Genomic DNA, 26,168 nt, shown 5'->3' with positions numbered 1-26,168 from the left:
AGTTTCCTCGTGAGGCAAAGGAAAGATTCAGTAGGCAGGGTAAAAAGCAAAATCTAGCCATGGATCTCAATCGAAAGCACTGACAGGTGATTAGGGATATTCGGAGCAATGCTACTTTATGAGACAGCTCCCCCACCCAAAAAAAATATTATAATCAACATGAGATGGGACTCATGTTTCACACAAATACAGACACACAATACATAAAAGAATTAAAAGGCAAAACGGAAGCTGCAAACGCCCCAAAGCACAAAATAAATCATAATAAAAATCTACACTACAAAATTATCCCATGGTTTTTGTCCTGACTGACAAATGTTTTAAGTCCTAAAAAGGAGAGCTGAGATAACAATAATAAAAAGAATTATATATATATATATATAATAATTTGCATTGCAAAGTTTTAATTTTGTGAGAAATGTAGCTCCTTACCTGTTTGAGAAAAGATGACTGCCTTGCTGCCAATTCACTACACAGTCATGCTGCACTATGAAAACTAAATGTTTTCTGAATTTTGTTTTAGACACATTTTTTTAAAGGATGTGGTTGTCACCTTTTCTTTATTTTAGTTTTATTTGCTCACAAAGTGGGGGCATTTTAAAACTATTACTGTTGCAGAAAAGGTTCGGCTTGTAAACAAAAGTATACATTTTAGTATAACCCCCTTGTTCAATATGAATTGAACAAGGAAAACAGAGAAGCAAACTTCTTTTAGTTCCCACCATCCTGGCTCTTTCATGGAATTGGGAGGACTAAAAGGTAATCAGATTAAGGAAAAGGGCACACAAAACCAGTTACAACAAAGGGAGGGGGTTGTTTATGGAGAGCTCATTATTTTTATTACAATTAACTCAGCCAATGACATGACAATGAAAAGACACTGGGGGTCATTTATCAACACTGGGCAAATTTGCCCATGGGCAGTAACCCATGGCAACCAATCAAATTGCTGCATTCATTGTTCTACTTGCAGCTGACTTTAAAGAGCTAATCACTGATTGGTTGTTATAGGTAACTGCCCATGGGCAAATTTGCTCAGTGTTCATAAATGAGCCCCACTGGGTTTTTTTAATTCAAAGTCAAACACATTTTCAGCATACGTGCTATTAAAGGGTAAGTAAAGTCTAAAATAGAATAAGGCTAGATATGCTGTATTTTGTATATTAAACATAAACTTACTGCACCACAAGCCTAATCAAACAAATGATTTATGCTTTCAAAGTTGGCCACAGGGGGTCACCATCTTGTAACTTTGTTAGGCATCTTTACAAGACCAAGACTACGCACATGCTCAATGTGGTGTGGGCTGCTTAGGGATCATCATAAATTATCAAAACAGGGAAACAAACAAAGCTGATTGAGTTCTGGCGGGGGCTCCCCCTGCTGTCCATAAGTATGATTGTTTCCCTGCAGAGCAGTTAGGGACCATCTGACAATTCCTATCCACAGCAGTAAATGAAGGAAGAATTTCACTGCATACAGTCAGGTTTCTTATAAAAACGGAGCACATTTTTTAATTAAAGTATATTGGAGACAGGTTTCTTTTTCATTAAAGAAAGTAAAAATTGGATTTTATTTTTTTCCCTTTACATGCCCTTTAATTGGTCTCACTTTCCTGCCCCTAAACAGCTGAACACCTAAACTCATAATACACTTTCTCAATTCCCTTTAAACAGGGAACAGTCATTGGTTATTCTGAAGTATCACTCCGCACCACAAATTGACTTCCCTTTATGAGCAACACAAAACCAGGGGCATGTCCTGGAATCCCTTACAGTTTCATTATTTGCAGAGCTTGGTTGGACCCAACTAAATACTAAGAAAAGTATAAGCATTATTGTGCATTTTCAATTTCCATTTTCAATTGCTTTGATATTAAGCAAGCTGAATTGTACATGCCCGATCATTATTAACCACCAGAAAATCACCCCTAGCTGTAGCTAGTAGGAGAATAGGGATAAATCATTGAAGTGAGTATCTCGGCCACTACAAATGCACACTATAGTACACTTTCCTGATTCACAGTTTAAATTAGAGAGGTGGGTAACTTTTTAGTGTACCTAAAATCAAGTATAGTGCATGTATGTGGGCTAGGGTTGCCATCTTAACTCACAGCTAATTCCAGGTGGGGAGGCGCGGCCATGAAGTAGCAGGAGGCAAGGCCGTGATGTAGCGGGGACAGGACATGACGGCAGAGGCGGGGCTATGATGCATCGATTGGCCGATCTAATCTGGAAAACCGGGCAGGCAGTTTTAACCTTTACAGCCCTTCAAAAAAAATGGGCTGTCCGGGTCAAAACTGGACTAGTGGCAACCCTAATGTGGGCTGAATTATATTTGTACTGTAGGTTGTAAGTGCTTTTGGGTAGGGCCCTCTTTACCTCTTGTATCAGTTGTTGGTTATAGTATGTAATCTATATGTTCAATGCATACACCCCAATGCATATTAAATATATTTAGCATGACCCTGATGTTGTATACAAGAAACAGATGCTAGGTCATTCCTGCCCAGTTTGAGAAGCAAAACAAATAAAGCGAATTAAAAAGATAAAAACAAAACCAGTTTCAACTAAATGAGGAGTTCTAAGAAAGAGATTTAAGTCATTTATTAAATTTATGTTTTAAATAATTGTATTAAACGTGGTCATCCTTCTTAATGTTTTTTCAATGTGTTTTTTTCGATATCAGTATAGTAATTAGGGATGCACCGAATCCACTATTTTGGATTCGGCCGAACCCCCGAATCCTTCGCAAAAGATTTGGCCGAATACTGAACCCTAATTTGCATATGCAAAGTAAGGGTGGGAAGCGGAAAGCTTTTTTTACTTCCTTGTTTTCTGACAAAAAGTCCCACAATTTGCCTCCCTGACCCTCATTTGCATATGCAAATTAGCATTCGGATTTAGGCCGGCCAGGCAGAAGGATTCTGCTGAATCCTGCTTAAAAGAGGCTGAATCCTGGCAGAATCCCGACCTGAATCCAGGATTCGGTGCATCCCTAATGGTAATGCTATTTTGATTGCTTTTTATAAAAATGACTCTTATCTGGTTAATGTTTATGGCCTTTTGCAACAAATGTTGTTACATATATTCAGATTGTTACTTAGTATGTGGAAGTCTTAAGGAAACCAAAATTACAGTTTTGAATGGACAATAAGTAACTAATCTTTGAAGAAGAACAAGGGAATAACAAAATCACTATTAATAAAAAACAATTATAAAAATAATTATAAGTATAAATCATAATCAATTATAAATTTGGAATTAATTGTTCTAACCCTTGGATCTTCAATAAAACCATTCTAGGCCATTTTTTTTTACGGCTTTCTGTCAATCACTAAGGGTTAAAATATACTCTAATTGAACTTGTTAATTCACACGATCATTTCCTGGTTTGTGATTTAAATAGCCGTTAGAAGTTTGTGTTAAACATGACTATGACTACGTATCCTATGATACGAAACGCGTCAGGATTGATGTTTTAATCGGTTGAAATAAAGTTACTTTTTATCGAGTGACGTCCAGAGTGCTTCCCAAATTTTCTACTACTACCACCCACACATATACATTAGAATCTCGATTTTACATTCCCCCAACTTAAAGTTTTCCTGGATTATTTGCAATCCTGCGCTAGTACACTGCTTAGTTTTTTCGCACATTTTACATTTGTTTAGTTCATTCCCTTTGAAAAGCTACATTTAAGGATCTACTGTAGACTGTTGGGCAAAACCTGACCTAGAGATGAGTAACACCTAGCAAAATAGTCAGGAAAGCATACACTACCAAGGGCAACCTTCTACCATGACACATGGGAACTTTGGAAATCTCTATAAGAATATACTGCATTAAAACTGTATAAGATTCATGAATAGGTCACTTATTATAATATTCTTATAAATGGTTCTTAGTGATGTAATTGGTTATAATTTGTGCTTAGTGATGTAATTTCTGTCACATGATGTACTTTTTAAGTAACAAAATGATACATATATAATATGGCATAGATATTACTTTAAAACACTACAAGCAATGTTAATAATCTGTGGTATTTGGCAGTCATGCATAATGTAAATACACACATATTTGTTATGTGGGGTCTCTGCAGATTAATGACGGCCATTTTCCATGTGATAATCCACATGCCAGTGCATTTCTAAACACTGTGTGAAGATAGCTTGAAATAGGCAATCCTGAGTCACAAAGTCTGCTGCTACAAGCACACATTCCTTTTGGTAGCACAGTCAATGACATATGAAAGACAGAAAATGCTAAAATAAATTGATATCAAAACTCCCTACATGCTCTGCTTTATTAATACAATCTTATTAGTATTTATATTAAAGAATATTTACCCTTTTTCCTGCTGGGACAAATGCATAAATTAAAAATGGTGCTCCAGTAGACTTCTGCACTGAAATCCGTTTTTCAAAAGTGTAGATTTTTTTTATATTTAATTTGAAATCTGACAAGGGACTAGACATACTGTCAATTTGGTAGATGCCCCCAGTCATATGACTCGTCCTTCTGTCGCCTGAAGTTGCCTCACAAGTGCCATCCTGCCAGCGATTTACATTCTAGCTGGCAGGGGAGATTAGTTTGCCCTGAAGAAGAGATTTGTCGCCGGGTGACTAATCTCCCCGAATCCAAGCATGCGCCCTGACCCTTACTGCTGCACTGCAAATTGGAGTTATACCACCTCCCTTCTCCCCGCCCCAGCAGTCTAACAACAGAACAATGGTAAAGTTCCAAGATATAACAGCTCCCTGGTAGATATAATAACAGCAGTCAATAGTAAAAATCAATGTCCCACTGAGACACATTCAGTTACACTGAGTAGGAGAAACAATAGCCTGAGAGCAGTTCTATCATGAAGTGCTGGCTCTTTCTGAAAGACCAGGCAAAATGACCTGAGATGGCTGTCTACACACCAATATTACAACTAAAATAAAAATACACTTGGGTTAGGAATTACATTTTACACGGTAGAGTGAATCATTTGCAGTGTAAACATCGTAATTTAGACTATACCATAAAAATCATGACTGAATCCATTTAAAACAAAGCATGATGAAACTTCTTACAAACACTCCAGTGCCACTCTCAATGAGAATCCTGAATGTTCTGGTTACAATTTGACTTGGTATACACAATTTTACGAGAGGCAAACAACAGTTTTTATAGCTCTGATACAGGCATAACTGTAGCCGACGTATATCTGATTTCTGAGTCTTGCTGTTCGATATGACTGATGTAATGCTGCTACGGTTGATTGTTACTATTGAATATTCTTGAATATGTACTTTAGAGAGCTATGGGGCAAAAATTTCAGTTTTAGGGAGAGTACACGAGGCCTTTAAAAAAAATATGCAGGCTGATAGCAGTAGAGCCTTCCCTAAAAGCCTGTAATGTTTTTCAATAGAATAGAAGATCCCAATATTCTTTGGTGGGTGGACCACCATAACTACCATGGACCAAAAAACATTAGCCAGTAGTGTTCTGGCTATTATATTAGACATCCAGTCACTTCAATCTTTATACATTACATTTTTGCCTAACTATATTATAAACATTTTTTTATTTTGCACAGCCTATTAACCCAGTTTTTATTTTTACACTGAACTATTCCTTTAAGTCTATGGCATGTTGCACGGTGAGATTCGTGTGGGAGGCATCAAAAGGATTTCCATTAGAGTCACTGACAAGCAACACAATTAGGTTCCAGCATTTTTCTGCTGGTGTAAAAACATCAGGGGATAGGCTGCTGTGTGTGCCATGAGCTCAAAAGACTACTGCAAACACTTTATAAAGAGTTACCCTTAAAAGTCACAAGAGAAGAAAACCGTCTCTATCAGTTAAGCTTCCTGTCCAATAAAAATACCTCTGCAATGAACAATGTGCTGCACAAACCTACAAGGATTTTTCAGGAGCATTCAAACTGAGAAAAAATGAACACTGGCCTTGGACACAAGTTTTCTTAACTTCAGTGAACAAAACTGTGGAGTATGAGAACAGAACACATGTCCCGATAACTCCTGACTAATGAGAGCATTCTTCCAGAAGATCATTTCTTTGGCTGCTTACCATAAAAAACACAGATTCAAAATAAAAACAAATGACCTAACAAAAGGCTTTTGGATGGATTTCCCCATTTCAGCTACATAAGTATAATAAGTTGTTTAATTTGATGCAGATGAAGTACATGTATGGGATCCGTTATCCAGAAATCTTCAAATTATGGAAAAACCGTCTCCCATAGACATTTTATAAAAATTATCCATTTTTTTAAAAATAATTTCCTTTTTCTCTGTAATAATAAAACAGTACCTTGTACTTGATCCAAACAAAGACAGAATTAATACTTATTGGAAGCAAAAACAGCCTATTGGGTTTATTTAATATTTAAATGATTTTCTAGTAGACTTAAGATATGATTCATAGCTTAAGTCTACTAGAAAATCATTTAAATCCAGTCTTGACCTGGACAGCCCAGTATTTTGAAGGGCCACCCGGGTCAAAACTGCCTGCCCGGTTTTCCAAATTAGGAAAACCGGACAGAATTCACTAGTACGGACACGGTGAACAGGCGATCACAGCGTCATAGCACCGTCCCGTCACTGCCCGTTCCCATCGCGACACGGCCCCGCCCCCTTCCCGGTCTCCAACAGGCTAAAAGGTGGCAACCCTAAATATGAAGATCCAAATTACAGAAATATCAGATAATAGGTAGGGTTACCACCTTTTCTGGAAAAAAATACCGGCCTTCCTATATATTTATGTTTTTTCCCTATTAGTAACATTGGGATTAACCATCATTTTTACCGGCCAGGCCTGTAAAATACAGGGCAGGTGGCAACCCTAATAACAGGTCCCATACCTGTACCTATAAAATGAGGTATCTGTGGCTGAAGCTACTGGATATCTACCAAGCAAAGCTCAGACACACAGCATATATAAGCAAATGTATTTTAATATTTATTTATAGTGAGGTAAAGACAAGAATGTGCTTGATAAGAGCAGATATAACCACATATTTATTCAAATAAAATTAATTGGTGCCCATGCATAACACTGGCACAGTTTGCTGGAATCACTTTGGAATGCCTAAGTGAGAAGTTTACACCTTCATCTGCTGCGATCACTTTGGAATGAATAAGTGAGCAGTTTAAGCCATTAGTGTATATATACGAGTTTGTGGCAGGATACAGCTCAGCTGTGTTACTCACTACAACAAGAATGCTGGCAAAATGAGCCCCTCATTCTAATCCTAATTCTAAGAGAATTGCCTAAGTATGATTGAACCACCTTGTTTTCCTTGAGCAGACTACAGTAGTCAAAATGTCATGATGCATGAGGTTAATTTGCTGGTTTCACATGCATTCCCTACTCTTCCATGGAAAGAAGCTCAGTGACACCCACAGTGAATGGTACGGGTGTATTATGTACAAATGCTAATCCCTGGGCTCCCGGAGGAGAGCCTTTTGAACCAGGAAGGAAAGTCCTGCTTTGCATTGTATACATTTGCAGGCAGTGGGACCTATAACAAAAGCCAGCAGAAGCCAGTTGTGTTTAGCTATGAAATTCTCTGGATCACTTTTCAGAATATTTCACAGGCAAAACTACGACCTAGAGGCTCCTTTCCCACTGGTGCAAAATAAAGCTTCTGAAGCACTTCTGCCTATATCTGGTATTCTGCAGGACTTCCTGCTGTCTCTGAAGAAAACAGCACTGGAAAGAACCCAGACAACCTGTAGCATACAAAACAGACAACCCCTCATTAGTCCTTATACATATGTCTTACAGTAAAGAAGACACTCAAGCTAGCCTTCAAAATTCTAACTACACAATGCATTTCAAGATATCGTCAAGCTGCACACATCCTGCAATGTAAAAATACCCAACAGCTACACAGATAAAAGTATTTAAATGAGCAGTAACTGTGGCACCCTCCCAAAACCAATATGACTTTAAAGAAAGCATGACTAAACACCATTTTCTCATTTACCCAGGATTACTAAACAAAGATGAGCTGATTTTAGGGAAGATATGGACATGTTTCATCCTGCCTTAATCCTACACATAGAAGCTGGATCTCTAAAACCCACAGGATTTCAGTAGTCTTACCGTACCCTATGGTCTTAAAAAAAATGATCTTCAATCAGCCTACTTTTTTCTTGTTTTTATTTTATGATGGATATCAGCAGAACTATGGTTTCTATATATCCATTGTCATACCTTGTTATGGGTAAGGGGTGGAGGCCTAAAAAACTGCTGGCCTATAACAGGCAGCGTCAGACTGGGGGGGCCTCGGCCCACCGGGGCTGCCACTTCAGGGGCCCGCACCTCCTTGGGCATCGACCCCCCTACACCACTCGCACGGGCCTCCGACCCCCCACCTGCACACATCCCGACTCCCACTCTGTCACCAGCACGGCCCCAAGACTCCCTCTGACACCTGCTGGGCCACTGCCACTTATCTCACGGTTTATCACATTAAATCTCTAAAAGTCTATGGAAAAAAAATGGAACTGAATTTGGACAAATGTTTTTTCTCCTTGAATTGAATCTTGTCTGTGAGTTTTCAAGTGATAAACCATGAGATAACTTTTTCTCTCTGAATTGAATCTAGCCCAAAGTCTAAAAAAAAACCACTGGCCTTCAGTCACTCCTCTAGGCAAAAATAACAGCCGAAATTTGCCAAAAACAAAACAAACAAAGCCCACAAACAACAGTGCAAAGGGCAAAGAAACTCTAGTATTTTCTATTTTGTGGCACACTCCATCCAAAAACAGTTTTTTGGTGGGGCAAAAAGAAAGACAATGTAACAAGTACCTATGCGATAAACATTTTTTTTAAAAAAAGAAAAAAAAAAAATCTGCGGTTTTAAAGTTATGTATAAATGTAATAAAAGCTTTTTTACATTTCCTTCTCTAGTTGTCTCTTTTAAAACAATATATCAGTCAGTTCTCCTCCAGGTCTATTAATCATTTGGCTTTTGCTATTGTTACAGAATTCAGAACCAGCAGAATCTAAACAATTTCAAGATACTGCTTTGAACCACAAATACATTCACAAACAATGTATAACAAAATAACCAATGGAATCTTGTAACCAATGTATAGTGGAAAGTTGAAAAAATGCAGCTTTTGAGTGTAGATCCCTTAAAGGGGTTGTTCACCTTTAAATTAAATTTTAATATGACGTAGAGAGAGTGGCAATTTGCAATTGGTTTTCATTTTTCATTATTTGTGGTTTTTGAGGTTTTTATAGCTTTTTTTATGTAGCAGCTCTCCGGGTTACAATTTTAGCAATCTGGTTGCTAGGGTGCAAATTAACCTAGCAATCATGCACTGATTTAAATAAGAGACAGGAATATGAATAGGAGAGGGCCTGAATAGAAAAAATAGGAATATAAAGTTGCAATAACAATAAATTGTTAGACTTACAGAGCATTTCTTTTTAGATGGGGTCTGTGACCCCTATTTGAAAGCTGGAAAGAGTCAGAAAAGAGGCAAATCATTAAAAACTATAAAAGAAAGAAATAATGAAGCCTAATTAAAAGGATTCTTAGTATTGACCACTCTACCATACTCTAACTTAATGGTGAACCACCCCTTTAAGATTTTGATTTTACAGTAATGTTGCTAAAATCAATACATAATTCACATACTCTTTAACAAAAGTTCCAAGTTTAAACGATCATTAATATAAATCAAATACATCCTAATTCTTAGACAGGATTATAGTTTGTTTTTACTCCCTTAAAGTGAAAGTCTTCAATACTCTTTGCTCATAGTCAAAGACCAAAAAATCCCAAATGAGCAGCAACACCAGCAACCAACACTCACCATAAACATACAAAGTAATTAAGAAACCTTTTTTTTTCTTTTTTTTAACTAGGGGAGATGTCCTACACAAGGGTACATCATGCCAAAACATATACCTCAAAGTACTATTCACACACAGCATGCCAAGACCATAGAAATGTACTTTAAAAAGGGAGGTTCACCATCAAGTTAACAATTAGTATGTCATACAATGGTAAATTCTATGCAGCTTTTTCAAATTGGTCATTATTTATTTTTTGTCGTTTTTTTTTTTTTTTTTTTTTTTAATTACTTGCCTTTCACTTTTAACTTTTTCCAGCTTTAAATAAGGGTCACTGACCACATATAAAAACAAATGCTCTGTAAGGCTATAAATATAGTTATTGCTATTTTGTATTGCTTGTCTTTCTATCCAGGTCCTCTCCTATTCATATTCCAGCATCTTATTCAAATGAATGCATAGTTGCTAGGTTCATTTAGACCCTAGCAACCAGATTGCTGAAATTGCAAACTGGAGAGCTGCTGAATAAAAAGTGAAATAACTCAAAAGCCACCAGTAATAAAAAGTGAAAACCAATTGCAAATTGTCTCAGAATATCTCTCTCTACATCATACTAAAAGTTAACTCAAAGGTGACCAACCCCTTTAATGATGATATATAATTGCCCATTATTTTAATAAAAATAGTATGGGAACAAAAAAAAACATATTACAGTATTACTCCAGTAGGTGTTTAATATGTTTAAAGTGGTGTTTAAGAGGAAGCATTTAATTAAATCTATTCATCAACATGCAGGTTCCTGTCCCAAATGAGCCAGGACCATCTGTGGCCCCCCCCCCCCATCACATTAGTGAAGACAGCAGGCGCAATCATCTGTGCAGACAGCAGGGCTTTCCAGCTATACCATGCCCAACAAATGGTGCCTAAAACAAAACTGCCAAATCACATGTGGTTGCAAATAACCATTTAAACGCTGTATTCCACACATCCCAACTACTTTCTCTCTTTCACTGTGCCTTCCCCTTTATGGCTGATAATGTAACCGTAATTGTAAATGTACTTTCTACATCCGTGTATCCAAAGGCAGAACTAGAAATCAAGCAAAAGAAGAAAAAAAAAGCCCCTAAGGAGAAAAAAAAAAAACAGGCAGTTTCAGACAAAGCAAAAAGGTTAGACAGGGTCAGTGGTCATTTAGATAAGAATATAATCTGCCATTGCTCTCTTCTCCCATCCATACATCAGCAGAGAACAAACAAGAGGGTTTTTTGTACACAGGTCCCACCCTACATAGTTCTTACTCTGCCAACCAAGCATTTTTCATGTATTCATTCCCTGCGTGGGGTGTTACTCCCAAAAGTGTTCCAAATATATATCAATAATAGAATGCAAAACAGAGTTTTACTAGAACAGTATACAACAAGTACCATGAAAATAGCAGGACACATGGAGAAAAGGGGGAAGGGAGGTGGGGATTACACATTGTATATGTCAGAGAACCTTTTTATACGCAGCTTTTAGCACAAACTGTCAGGGAGACAAGAGAGGCAATGCAGAACTTTCCTAAAACAACCTTCATCAGAGAGGTAAACATTTGGGAGGGTAGGAAAAAGCTACAGGGGAAAATGTACCTCCACCTCTGATGGACAAACAAGCAACAACATCCTAAAGTTTCCGTAGTTACAGCTAATTTTACTAGACAAGCACCAAAGCCAGAGGGGGAAGAAAAAAAAGTCTAATGAAGAGCACATTACCGTCCCACTGCAAACTTGTATCCCCAGCACAAACTCTTTGGAAATGCAACTGTCAATTACTATGTGTGCTGAAGCACGGCAGCGGGTGAACTCTCAGCTTCCCAGCAGCAGACAAGGGCTTTTGTTGGAGAGGGCAATGGGAATTCTGCACGGAGTATAACAATAGGTTGTGTGGGACTTCAGCTGCCCTAATACCCACAATGACTAGCACTGCTCTTATTGTCTGCCAGTGTGATTGTGAAAACTGACAGTGAGAAATATTGTCCTGCCATTACAATTGAATTTAGAGTCACGTGCCTTTAGTACAAGAGAACTAAGGTTCCCTGTTTCTGCACATACAACAGGTATTGTTAAGCAGAGTCCCTGAAACTGCTTCTTTAACTACAACTCCCAGCAGCCCCTGATGAGCACTGCTGCAGCTGGAGGGCCACAGGCTGGAGAAATATGCAACAAGGAGGAGTAACTATAAGCAATGAAATTTACACAGGATGTATAAAACTTTAGTAATAATTGGGAGACACATAAACACAACCACACCAGTAGCACAGGGGCCAGGGGAAAACAATGTGGCCCCGAGGAAACTGCTCAGCCGGTTATTGGTTAAATTCAGCACGACTAACCAATGGGAGGCCGAGCTGATTGTTTAGAAATAAGGCACACTTGCACAGACAGCTGTCTCAGTACTGCATTCTCTTTCACTTTTCCAACGTAGAGAGAGAGAGAGAGAGATATATCATAATTCTAGTGTTGCTATAAGAAGCCCGGATGATGAAGCAGCTGCAGAACTACATATCCCAGAGGCCCACAGCCTGCAGAAGTGGCGGGAGGATGCTGGAAGTTGTAGTTTTGCGAGAGCTGAAGCGCTTCACGCTGCGTGCAGAATACCTGGAGCGGTATCATGTATCCCAGTGTGTATCATGTATAGTGATCAGCCCCGCGCAGGGAGGAGCCCGGTACTAGTCCGTCACTCCCCTAAATGTGAATGGAAGACCAAGGCAACGCCGAATACTTTGCCTTCTGCTGGTCACTGACCTGACAGCGCTCCAATAATCTCATGTAACGGTGTCAGCGCCGCTCCCCGGAGCTTCTGACTCCTTCTGCTCTCTCTCATTCAGACGCCGGCTCAGATCCGTGCGCGTCCCCACCCCCTCACACTGCCAAGGCTCGATGGTAGGCAGGTTCTTTCGGGTCACGTGCGCATCCGCGCCCCCGATTCGCAGGCAGAGAGGAGGTGCGACAGCCATGGGGCGGGGCCAAGGCAAAGGGGGCGGTATTATATTAGGCCCAATCGGCGCAATCCATTGAATAGTAGCGCCAAAATAAACCGAGGTAATATAGCTGAATCCCGAGCATTCAGCACTGTAGAACCCTGGGATAAGAGCTGGAAGTAAAACAGGTCCCACTTTAAAATGAGGTGCTGGGATAGTACTGGGTGTGTTTATAAAGAGTTTGGAGACGGATCTGGTGGGATATTCCCAATTGATTCATATTCCACATTTACTCCTGACAGTAACCATAGCAATCAATTAGTGACTGGCTTTTGTTTTTGTTTTTTCTTTTTTACAGCTGAAAGTAGAACAATGAAAGAAACAGTTTGATCAAACTAGTAGTTAGGCAGGTTAACATAGAGTTAAAAGGTTGAACTTGATGGACGTGTGTTTTTTGTCAACCTAACTTACTATGTTATTATGTTGGTTGCCATGGGTTACTGTGCAAGGCAAATTTGCCCTGGGTTGATAAATGACCCACAGTGAGGGGCTATTTTCCATTCCTAGAACAAGATGCATACAATTAGACCCAGGCCAAGCCGGCTGAGTGCCCTAAGCAACCCAGCTGACCCCTCGCCCCCTTCTGCAAAGGAACGTGATGCATGTCCCCTGTGACATTGTGCAGTTAGGGAGTAGAGCCCTCCAGTGTAAAATACATGTAATGCAACTTCCATTATGCACAGCTCTCAACCTGTGCTGAAAATGTCCGTGTTCAGTGACATAAGTGGAAGTGACATGTGCAGAACTTCTCCTGAAGCCACAGAAACAATGGCACACATGCACATATCCCTCTGCTGACCTCACTGATATGGTCTGTGCAAGCGCACATTGGATTTTCGCTGGGAAATCTTGGGAAATCCCCAGAAATTGGGGAATGAAACTGGATGGGGGACGGAGCCTAAAATCTGGTAACTTCAGATAAAAGTCGACAGCTCTGATTATGGGTAATGGTCTTCAAAAAGTCATTCAAAGCTTCTCACAAAGAAATAGGGTACATATATGCCTCACAGCAAATAATTAATACATCAATTGAACTGAATAGAGTTGTTTTTATCTCTTAGTTGGGAATAAGTACAAGGTACTTGTTTTATTATTTCAGAGAAAAATAAAATACTTTTAAAATTTTGATTAATGTGATTACAGTGGAGTCTATGGAAAATGGCCTTCCCAAATGTGCAACTTTCTGGATAAAACGTTTCCAGATATGGATCCGATACCTGTACTCACATTTCAGTAAAATCAACAAAATTGCATCTTCTGTAAAGAAAAAAAGTGTGATTTTGCTAAATCCAAATTAATTGCATGGGTTAGGCTAAATTCTGAATTTGGTGAGCTTCCATCAAAAACCATGATGCCCACAAACCATGATGCCCATGATGTCCAAAAACCTTTTATCACATATAAGAACCAACATATTCTCCAGCGCTATACAATAAATGGATGCATCTAATTTTTTTTAAACCAGGAACCTGACTGCACTTTAAATGTGGTTTACATACTGTATGTCTCTGAATGCATCTACAATATTGCAGAAGTCTCACATTTCTATAATGTGAAATGATCTCACTGATTTATTTATAAGATATAAATGAGCAAAATGACAAACACTGCACTCCCTATACCTGTTAGGAGTGATAAAGAGGACTACTTTGCAAATCCATGGCAGAGGATCACGGTGTTTGCCATTCATTTTCACTGGATTGAATGTTGTGGTCGGTCCTATGTTCTGAAACATCCACATTCAATCAGGCACGGAGGACAAGTACTTGAAACTACCAGTTAATTTTCAGATTCAAAGGGCATATCTCGTGTTAGTCTTCTGCTACTCATGTTATGGGAAATATCCAACAGTTGACTAGGGATTCTTAGAGTTGCTGTACATTTGTATAGCCTTTGCCTGATACTTGACTATATTTATTTTTTGGCTGGAAATTCAGGCTTACAGTTGGCATTATACCATGTAACCATTAATTATCTATAATATGACTAATATAATTACAAGCAGACAGTATGGCAGGAAACCCTGATCCTTATTAGTGCCGAGAGCATCTGCTTCTGTCCACAGACCTCTCCAAAACTCTACAGGGGCATTAAAAATATAACTTTGCGGACCCGGGGATCCTTCTTCAACTTCATTCACACCTCATTACCAAGAATTCCTTGGGCTATGCTTAGTTATATTTGACACATACAACTACGTATGTGCCGTGGGTAACCAAACTTGAATAGGGATCCATGGATGGCATGACTGCCAGACTTCTAGTTTTTTTTTATCACACTTTTGTCCATTGAAGAATGCATTGCAAAGGGAATTGTCCTTAGCTTGGCTCCTCCTGCAGTTCCAGTAATGTAAATGCTCCTGTGAATCCAACCCCTAATGGAAATACCTTTCAGATGGGGGTACTAACAAATAAGTAGCTGCTGGTACTCTGATATTCTGGTAACCTGACATTCTTCATGAACTTTACAGACATTACTTACCAATGCCCCATCTAAAATATGCCGTACAGTTTTGGTCCCCATCACTCAAACAGGACATTATTGTATTAGAGAGTGATATGATAACTATGTATAAATATATAAGGGGATCATGTAATAATCTCTCAAATGCTTTATTTACCAGTAGGTCTTTCCAACTGATACAAGATCACCGATTCCAATTAGAAGAAAGGAGGCTCCGGCTAAATATTTGGAAGGGGTTTTTTACAGTGAGAGCTGTGAAGATGTGGAATTCTCTCCCTGAATCAGTAGGTAGGCTGGTACATTAGATAGCTTTAAGAAGGGGTTGAATGGTATACTTATGGAAGATAGCTCATATTTCAAGTTGATCCAGGGACTAGTCCTATTGCCATTTTGGAGTCAGGAAGGAATTTTTCCCCCCTCTGAGGCAAATTGAAGAGGCTTTAAATTGGGGTTTTTCCTCTGGATCAACTAGCGGGTTATATGTAGACCTGAAAGGTTGAACTTGATGGATGTGTGTCTTTTTTCAACCTAACTTACTATGTAATTATGTAACTATGGTCAGGGACTTGCTTTCAAACGTTACCTGGAACCTACAAATTCCTTCAATTATTCAAAATGTGGTAACAAAAATGCCAGACGCAGAATTCCACAAGTACCACACAAACCCCACCTCCTTGAATTTGTGATGCGGCCACTGCTGAGGGTCATTTTACAGCCTAGCCACTTAGTTAAATGAAATATATCCAATGGTGATATCAGCAGGATCCGTGCCAAAAAATATGTCAGATGAATGCAAATTTCCAACAAGTATCCAAAAGTGTCCATAATATACAGTGTAACAAAGTTCATCATAGTCAATAAAAAGTCTCTGTAATAAAAATACGGACATTAGGAGAACACTAGAAAAAACACTCTCATCCCTGGCACTGCAAATAGCCTGCCATACAGCTCAATCACTTCACCTAAGAAAAACTTAATTCACTGATTATTACTGCAAATTTAAGGGAACATTCTCTTGATTCATTGATACTGGGCTTCGTTGGACGGAAGTGGTGGTAAGAGGTGCTGAAAATTAGAATCCTTGATTTTCCTGTTTTAAGTTGATACTAGAAATTCCTTCATTGGGCTTCTGCTCTTATTGGCTGCATGCCCTGGGGTAGTTAGTCTCAAGTGGCAATCTTACTTTAACAGTTTGAACTAGCCAGTTAGAGGGCTGGAGATTATGTGCTTAAGATGTGGTTAGCTGGGTCCGCAGAGTCCGACTAGGGGGTCTGGGGCTGCCACTACACACACCCAATTGGAGCTATCAAATAACCAATTAAAGCTCTTGTTGGGCAACCCCTAGGAACTTTCTTCATGCTTGTGTTGCTCCTGAACGTAGTTTATATTTAAATGTGGTTCACAGGTAAATAAGTTTGGGGACTCTTGCTGTGAGCTCTAGGGTAGGGACTGATGTATAATCTCTATAAAGCTCTAAGCCCTTTCACTGTAGTCCTCCCAAAGCCCTGAACACTAGGGATGTAGCGAACCGCCGCCGATGTGTTCGCGAACGCCGTTCGCGAACACCGGCATAATTTGCGAACTGTTCGCGAACTGTTCGCGAACTTCGATCATCCGAAAATCGTTCGATTCGAACGATCGAAGGATTTTAATCGTTCGATCGAACGATTTTCGTTCGAATCGAACGAAAATCGTTCGATTTTAGCGATCGAATGGTCGAATGGGCGACCGATTTTGACGCGAACGCCTATTGGCGAACGTCGCGCGACGTTCGCGAACTTGCGGCGGACGCGAACAGTCGAAGTTCGCGCGAACTAGTTCGCCGGCGAACAGTTCGCTACATCCCTACTGAACACACTTGTGTATGCAAAACACATCTACTTGCACGTACACAGATAAACAACCACTCACACACATTTATGCACACATATATCCAAAACATGCACACACACACACACACATACATGGCCATGAAGAACACAATGATGCCAATGAAGTGCAGATGAGTTGCCCATACATTAATCTGATTTGCAAAGCTGTTACCGTGATAGCTCTGGCTCCCATTAAAGTGTGCAAATCGGAATCCCACTGAAATGGCATCATTTCTTGATCATTGAGGAGGCTCCAAAGAATACTTCATACGTCTGCCTATAAAGTTCCATTTTCCAGTAATTAACCCGTCCTGTTGACTGAAAAGCAGTGCACAGGAGGGACACATTTTGCTGACACAAATATAAGGAAACACGTAAAAATGATTTAGGGAAAAAGTCTCTCCTTAATAAAATCTCTTGTCAATCCTATCCACAGTTCCTTCACTGGGTCACAAATTATTTCAGATCCCAATGGTCAGCATCAGAGGTTACAGAGAAATGGAAAACTAACTCCAAGATCCTCATTACCTGTTCATTTAATCCCTATCAAAATGAGGTTTCCATATTCTCCACTGTGGCTCTACACATTTGCCAAGCAATAAGATGTTCTTCCTCCAATATACAAACTCAATGGTATTCTCAGAGACGGAGTGAAAGAACAGCACAAGTCTCCCACTGGAATAATGTAGTTATGCCCATTTCGTCAAAATCGATAATACATTATTGGCATCAAGTAGATCATCATTAGCAGGTTTTATTTTGTCCCACTGGAAAAAAACTATTCACTTGATTCATTGATACTGGGCTTCGTTGGACGGAAGTGGTGGTAAGAGGTGCTGAAAATTAGAATCCTTGATTTTCCTGTTTTAAGTTGATACTAGAAATTCCTTCATTGGGCTTCTGCTCTTATTGGCTGCATGCCCTGGGGTAGTTAGTCTCAAGTGGCAATCTTACTTTAACAGTTTGAACTAGCCAGTTAGAGGGCTGGAGATTATGTGCTTAAGATGTGGTTAGCTGGGTCCGCAGAGTCCGACTAGGGGGTCTGGGGCTGCCACTACACACACCCAATTGGAGCTATCAAATAACCAATTAAAGCTCTTGTTGGGCAACCCCTAGGAACTTTCTTCATGCTTGTGTTGCTCCTGAACGTAGTTTATATTTAAATGTGGTTCACAGGTAAATAAGTTTGGGGACTCTTGCTGTGAGCTCTAGGGTAGGGACTGATGTATAATCTCTATAAAGCTCTAAGCCCTTTCACTGTAGTCCTCCCAAAGCCCTGAACACACTTGTGTATGCAAAACACATCTACTTGCACGTACACAGATAAACAACCACTCACACACATTTATGCACACATATATCCAAAACATGCACACACACACACACACATACATGGCCATGAAGAACACAATGATGCCAATGAAGTGCAGATGAGTTGCCCATACATTAATCTGATTTGCAAAGCTGTTACCGTGATAGCTCTGGCTCCCATTAAAGTGTGCAAATCGGAATCCCACTGAAATGGCATCATTTCTTGATCATTGAGGAGGCTCCAAAGAATACTTCATACGTCTGCCTATAAAGTTCCATTTTCCAGTAATTAACCCGTCCTGTTGACTGAAAAGCAGTGCACAGGAGGGACACATTTTGCTGACACAAATATAAGGAAACACGTAAAAATGATTTAGGGAAAAAGTCTCTCCTTAATAAAATCTCTTGTCAATCCTATCCACAGTTCCTTCACTGGGTCACAAATTATTTCAGATCCCAATGGTCAGCATCAGAGGTTACAGAGAAATGGAAAACTAACTCCAAGATCCTCATTACCTGTTCATTTAATCCCTATCAAAATGAGGTTTCCATATTCTCCACTGTGGCTCTACACATTTGCCAAGCAATAAGATGTTCTTCCTCCAATATACAAACTCAATGGTATTCTCAGAGACGGAGTGAAAGAACAGCACAAGTCTCCCACTGGAATAATGTAGTTATGCCCATTTCGTCAAAATCGATAATACATTATTGGCATCAAGTAGATCATCATTAGCAGGTTTTATTTTGTCCCACTGGAAAAAAACTATTCACTTGTTGTTTTAGTCAGAACATTCCATGGTTTATAGAGTTGTTTGGACCATATGAGGTAGATCATTTCATAAGAGCTCAGATAAATCCTCCTGCATAATGGACTCTTGTCTATCTGAGCATTGCTGATCTAATTATCAACTTTGCAAGGACCAAACCAATGGAGAAGCTTCAATTTCCCTGCCTGGCCTGATCATGTTTGAAAGACTTTTTCTTCTCAATGAAATACTAACTAATTAATGGTTGGCTGTAGATGCATGAACAAAATACACCATCTGAATTTAGCATTACAGCAGGGGGCATCTCTCAAAATGTCATGCTGTTGTGTGCTTTGCAAGGCAAGATTTTATGGATCAGATAAAATCTGACCCAAAGATCTCCAGTGTAGTTTAGCTCTTAGAGCTGTGATTAGTCATCATGGAGATTTCAGAGACGATCGCTTCTAAATAGATGAGCAACAACAAATAAGCTGCAAGTAAATGTTCGTCGAGTGTAATTGCACCAGTAATCCTGATCAATAAATCATCCGTTATTTACTGAAGATAAACATTTCCTGGTCAGATTTCTCTTGCCTCATTCCATTAGAAAGCAGGGCCCGGCTTGCCTAAGGCGCCTGGCCAGCGTGGCCCGGCTCTGTTAGAAAGGGAAACAAAAAATGATCAATCCATTGAAATTAAGGGTAACTATCAAAGGAAGATCTACAATGAGTATTCATGTCTTTCACCACAAGGCTCACACTCATGCAGTCTGTCTGTACTGGAGTGGAAGTCTTACACCTTTTAAAGGGCCTGTAGAGCCTCAAAACATTGTGTTTATATTCCCGTCCTGAAATTATTTTTTAGTAAATGGAGAAAACTCTGTTGCACATTACTATAAATAACTTGATGGATCAGAGATCAGTTACCCATTAGTTCAAATGCTAATACTGCTGTTAAACATTTTCCCCTGTAGCTAGTCCTGTCCCATTCCAGGTTTTACTTTACCTTGTGAATGTCAGCGAGAATTCAGCTGTGGAATTCCATCTGGCCCTATTCTGTAACAGGATCCTAAACCAAACACTTAGGGGCAGATTTTTCAAGGGTCGAATTTCGAGGGTTAATAAACCCTCGAGTTCGACCCTTGAAGTAAAATCCTTTGAATTCGAATATCGAATTTGAAGGATTTTAGTGCAAATACTAAATAAATATCAAATAAAAAGCGTTCGATCAAAGTAGTCTATGATAGATGGCCTTTCAGAAAAGCGAGTTTCCAGATAATTGATGCCATTCCTGTAATGTCTTGTTTGTGTTTTTTTTTTTCCATGTAGGGAAAAGGGGTATGGAGTTATAATGAAGTTTGCGCCATTGGCCGACCTGTCACCTAAAGAAACAATGCCAAATGAAATTGCCCAATGTTAGTCAAGCAAAATAAACTTCACATACACTATAAAATTTATTTAAATCTTGTTTTTTTTTTTGTTTTTTTTAGTCTTGGGATTCCATTTTGTGGACATGGTAATAGAGGCAAGTTTAGGGCTAGGGCATATTGGGGCAGCCAATATACAATTCTCAGCTGAGACATTTAGGGGGTTATTTATCAAAGTCCAAATTTATCTCAATATTATTTATTAATACACTTTCCCGAAAATTATGTTTGTGGGAAAAAATAAGATTTTTTTTTTAGAATTCTTTGGAATTTCCACCCGAAAACTGAGATTTTTTTGGATCTTTGTCCAAAAACCTCGAAAACTTTGGATTATTGCATGAAACCCAGTGCAGATCAAAAAATCTTTGGGACTTCTCCCATTGACTTATAAGCAACCTCGGCAGGTCTGAGATGCAGGATTCTCGGATTCAGATTTTTTTTTTTTTAAATTCCGATTTTATACTAAAAAAGATTTTCTGCGTTCAGAGTTAATAAATATCCCCAAAAACAAGTTTATAACGGGTAGGGATATTTTAAATAAATTATTTGGGTTTCATGTTTAATTTAAATAGAACTTTTATTATACAACTTTTTTATGTCGGGATGGCAGGTCCCCTTTAAAAGAAAAGTAAAACACCTTCATAGAAGATTGAGAAAACAAAGCATAACAGAAATACTAATAATCATTTACATCTTAATATCCTCATTACACAAGGAAAACATTTAAAACAAAGGTATGTATATATATATAGATATATATATAGATGTGGAGCACAGAAGTAGCACATTTTAATGCTTTCTTGTTTATTTATGGAAATTGAGATGGAAAGTTCTTATCTAATGTATTCCCTGTTTCCTTTCTAACAGCAGATTATAATAAATATTCTTCTAGTTTAAGATTACTGCCAGGACTTTCATTAGGAGGATCTGCAAGTCAAGGTACTTTCATTTAAAGGAAAGCATCTTCAGAATTCAATCATTCCCTATTCCAGTAAAGCAGGCAGGGAATGGCACATGAAGAATACTGGAACTGGAATAGTGGTTAGTTGTAAAAATGGGGGAAAGCGCATATTAACAAATTCTTTCTATATTTGAGATTTAAGCCATCTTTATGGCCCAGTGTTTGTTCAGGTCCCCTTATAATAGGGATGCACTGAATTCTGCCTTTATTTTCAGCAGGATTTGGCTGAATCCAAGAGCCTATAAAAAGGAGGATTGCACTCTCAAATGAAAAAAATATATCCGTTTAATTACATCAAAAGTTTACAGAATAAAGGCCCATTTAGCCCATTAGCCCTATGTGTTTCGACCACAAGTGGTTTTCATCAGAAGCAAAATTACAAAAAAGAAAAAAAAAAGAGACAGGCTAATGGGCTAATGCCTTTATTTTGTAAACTTTTGATGTAATAAAACGGATATATTTTTTCATTTGAGTGTGCAATCCTTCTTTTTATTGAAATAATCATAAGCCTTGGTGACTGTAATGGGGATTTCCCTTTGGATTAGCACCTCATACGTTTTTGATTGGATGTGAGCCTTCTAACATTTTTTTGGAATCCAAGAGTCTGGCTGACCTGAATCCAAACCCTGTGAAATACAAAAGATTTGTCTTCACACATCGCCAATTTCTGATCGCGTGCTGGTAATTTTCAGGTGCGCTGAGGGTTCAGGTTTGGTTCAGTATTTGTGCGAATCCACTGGAGAGAATTTGGGATTAGGTTAGATCCTGATATACAGGTTACAGATATATTATCTGCAAAAAAACAATGTTCTGTCCAAACTTCACCCCAGGTGACTATTACACTAGACTTTCAAGGTATTATTACCAATGTAAGCATACTTCGCAAATCTTACCCTATCTGAAATATATAGCGAATAATATACCCCTTATTATATGGCCTATTATTGTACAGTAAATGGTCTTTTGCCTTGTGCTTTTATACAGTAATGGAACTCTTCAGTGACTTCTAATATAGCATAGGGTGCTTTACAACAGGGTGTATATGGTTTTTACAACACCCAGGTTTCACTGAATCATGTGCCATAAATGACTTCACTAATTATAAATGATGACATCACTAAGCACCATTTCTAACGGTATATTTTACAGGATATTCATGGCTCTTACAGAGATAGATAAAATAATTGTTTTGTGTAAGGTTACGGACTGATGGCAGTCATTGGCTTAGCACAGCTAATAGCGTCATATTTTATAAAATACCTAAAAGAATGATCTAACAGAACTGTTTGTGGACCTTCTGGTCCTTGGATCAAGAGCTACTTTGCACACTTTGTTTATATCACTCTGGAGATATTATTTGGCCATGTTTTCTGAATAGATTGGTTAGGTATCAGCTCTCTGATCATTCAATCTATAGGCTGATTGGATGAAGAAGTGAGTATCATGGAATTTTGGGTTAGTTGATGACCCGATGAATGCAACCAAGAAGGTCTTTGTCCTTGCAGGTCAGTGCTGATGTAATAAGACTGGAGGTTGATCAGCTAAACTGATGGTTTTGGGGGTCAATGGATGCACAAAGAAACGGTGTTTAGGTGTGTCCAGTTTACGACTCCTTTTACCAGTAAATGGATAACCGTGGAAAGCTTGAAGCCTGCCAACATTTAAATATTGAGTAATGCCAGATCAGATAAGCTGCAGCCGGCCATGTGTTTATATATCTTGTAGTACAGCAAGTCCTTCTATCTGGGTCACTTACAATTTTAATGGGGCTTCCTTTGCCAAAAAGGGGGGCAGTACAGTATTGATGCAATAAACACACCAGGGGTTGCACCCCGGTTTAAACTGCTCTGTGTGCCAGACCTTTCTCTCTTTCCTTGATCCATTGGGAGTGCCGTCTCCCTCAGGTCTTGGGCACCATCATTACCTAACGAAGGGCCTGAGTGTGCGCGTGGTTTTCTCGGCAGTACAGTATTATCATCTAGAACATCGGTTTCAAAAAGACAGCATCCATTAATAACAGATCTGTAAGAAGTTTTTCTCTTTGTGGAAGTTGTACTAAATAGCTGTTAATCATATTTTAACAGAATATTTATTTTAAATTAATCATTTTTAATGTCCACAATTCCGGACCAAGTCAGGCCTTGTTTCTTGAAATTTAGCATGAAAATTGGCCACACACAGGCCTGTTGCTTTGTGTTCTGCTCGCTTAAACCACTGGAACTATGTGATTTAATGTGTGGTCTGGCAGAAAACTAGGCAATCCATAGGCAGAGCAACATAGGAAAACAAAGGAGATTTTTGGGGAACCTCCTCATCAGAAATAAAGAGAAGATCAGTAACAAGTGGAAGTCCTGGTTTTTGCCTTTAGCTAATATATAAATACCACCTAATCAACCCCAAAGTCCATTGTTCCAGCAACGCTTCAGATTTTAAAATATAAAATTCTATGGCTAGGCCAGAAACCCATAAAAAGGCAAAGTAATCTGTTACTTAGTTCATCTTTGAAATGTAGCTTTATTTTGAATTCAATTTACAGTTAATAAATAAAGATATTGTATAGAGCTGGTTCCACCAAAAATGCAGACTGTGGGGGTTAACAGAACATACTCGCAATAGCTAGTTTTCTAAATCTGACGTTTTTACATGGCATGAAAGACACAAATTAAAGTGTATTTATTGGATTTCTTCATTGTTGATCAGACAGGATTGGTGAACTCAACAAGTAAGGTAAGGAATTTAAAATCAGATATAAAGACATTTGCCCTTCTATTTGTTTAACTCTTTTTAGCTTTACTCAAAACTTGCCAGATTAGTATTGCTGTGTGTGTGGCTTCCCATATTGGATGAAAAATGCCTTTATGGTACAGGGAAAAATAATAAGCCAAATGAATTCAGTGTCTTATACAGTCCAATGTTATTCATTGTTATGGACTGTGATCTATATTTTGCTGTTGGAACTGTTCTGAGAAATGATTCATAGACTAAGGGGCCGATTCATGAAGCTCGAGTGAAGGATTCGAATTAAAAAAACTTCGAATTTCGAAGTGTTTTTTGGGCTACTTCGACCACGACTACGACTACGAATCGAAGGATTCGAACTAAAAATCGTTCGACTATTCGACCATTCGATAGTCGAAGTACTGTCTCTTTAAAAAAAACTTCGACCCCCTAGTTCGGCAGCTAAAAGCTACCGAACTCAATGTCAGAATATGGGGAAGGTCCCCATAGGCTTGCCTAAGTTTTTTTTGATCGAAGGATATTCCTTCGATCGGTGGATTAAAATCCTTCGAATCGCTCGATTCGAAGGATTTAATCGTACGATCGAACGAATAATCCTTCGATCGTAGGATTTGCGCTAAATCCTTCGACTTCGATATTCGAAGTCGAAGGATTTTAGTTCCTTAGTTCCTAGTCGATTTTAGTTCCTTAGTTCCTAGTCGAATATCGAGGGTTAATTAACCCTCGATATTCGACCCTTCATACATCTGCCCCTAAATATCCAGGTGTGACACCGATCTGAAAAGGGACACTTTGTATTGACCCCATACAGAATGGCTTACTTATGTGCAATCTGGGGAATGTTTTCCTATAGGAGAGCAGAGAGGGACTACAACAATATTCTGTCCATATTGTTGTACTACCGACCTAAAAGGTCACTATTTTATCTGCTGCAGGTAGAAACATTGCTATTATTTCAGTTTTCTGCTGGAACTTTCACTTTAATGACAGTCGGCAATTCAACAAACTAAGTAAAGGGACGTCTTCAGGATGAAGTCTGAATGGCTGATGCAAAGCAAAAGTAAAATGATCTGCAATTACAGAGGAATCCATTAATCTTTGGGCCTATGCAATAAATCAGATGTGTTGGAGGTTTATTTCTCTACATGTGATGGTGCATGCAGTGCAATGCAGGCAAAAGATATTACACATGAATAATGTCTAAACCACTGGACCAGCCTGATATAGACAGACATGCCTCTGGTCTGGTGACTTCACCAAAGAGCTGCATCATCCCATGTATGGTCCGTTTTTAATCTGCAGCAGGAATCATGTTATTGTCATTAAACACAATGTTTTTTTTAATTTCAAGGCAAAAGAAAAAAAAAATGAAATATGATCTTTATAAAACTTAATCAAAATAAAGATCAAAATCTTTAGGAAATCAAAGCTTATTTATTTTATAATGTTAACATAGGGATATTGTGAACCCTTTTAAATGGATATGTGTAAGATTGTTGCTTTCAGTGAGCATTCCTTTCTTACTCAAGAGGGAGCTACCATACTATTATTAACATGTATTTATATATTATTAACATGTATTTATATAGCGCCAACATATTGCGCAGCACTGTACTACTTTACAATATCCATTATTCAGCAGAACAGTATCATAAACACAAGATGCTGCTGATTATACAGAATACCTGATCCAAGCCATTACTGCGGTTACTCGCGTACAAATGCTAATATACATATATTTATTTTTCAGGGTGATAGGCTGTAAAAGAGCGTAATTTTTTTTTTTTTTAGAGTAACCGGCTTCC

At 38.7% G+C, this 26,168-nt stretch overlaps 1 protein-coding gene across 4 annotated transcripts in view; it reads right to left on the bottom strand.

The window, feature by feature from the left end:
* The window catches only part of LOC108715629 (ras-specific guanine nucleotide-releasing factor RalGPS2), a 117,487-nt gene extending 104,688 nt beyond the window's left edge, over positions 1-12,799 (bottom strand). For 2 of the 4 annotated variants that reach the window (XM_018260958.2, XM_018260959.2), the window contains exon 1: positions 12,608-12,798. The gene's annotated coding sequence lies outside the window, so the exon portion shown is untranslated. Of the gene's footprint in view, positions 1-11,575; positions 12,392-12,607 lie in introns of those variants that run through there. The other 2 variants (XM_041561506.1, XM_041561507.1) reach the window with 2 other exon arrangements.
* Positions 12,800-26,168: the final 13,369 nt, after the last annotated feature.

The sequence above is a fragment of the Xenopus laevis genome, chromosome 4S (assembly GCF_017654675.1).
Source record: "Xenopus laevis strain J_2021 chromosome 4S, Xenopus_laevis_v10.1, whole genome shotgun sequence".
Lineage (NCBI taxonomy): Eukaryota > Metazoa > Chordata > Amphibia > Anura > Pipidae > Xenopus > Xenopus laevis.
This window is presented reverse-complemented; position numbering and strand designations above follow the sequence as displayed.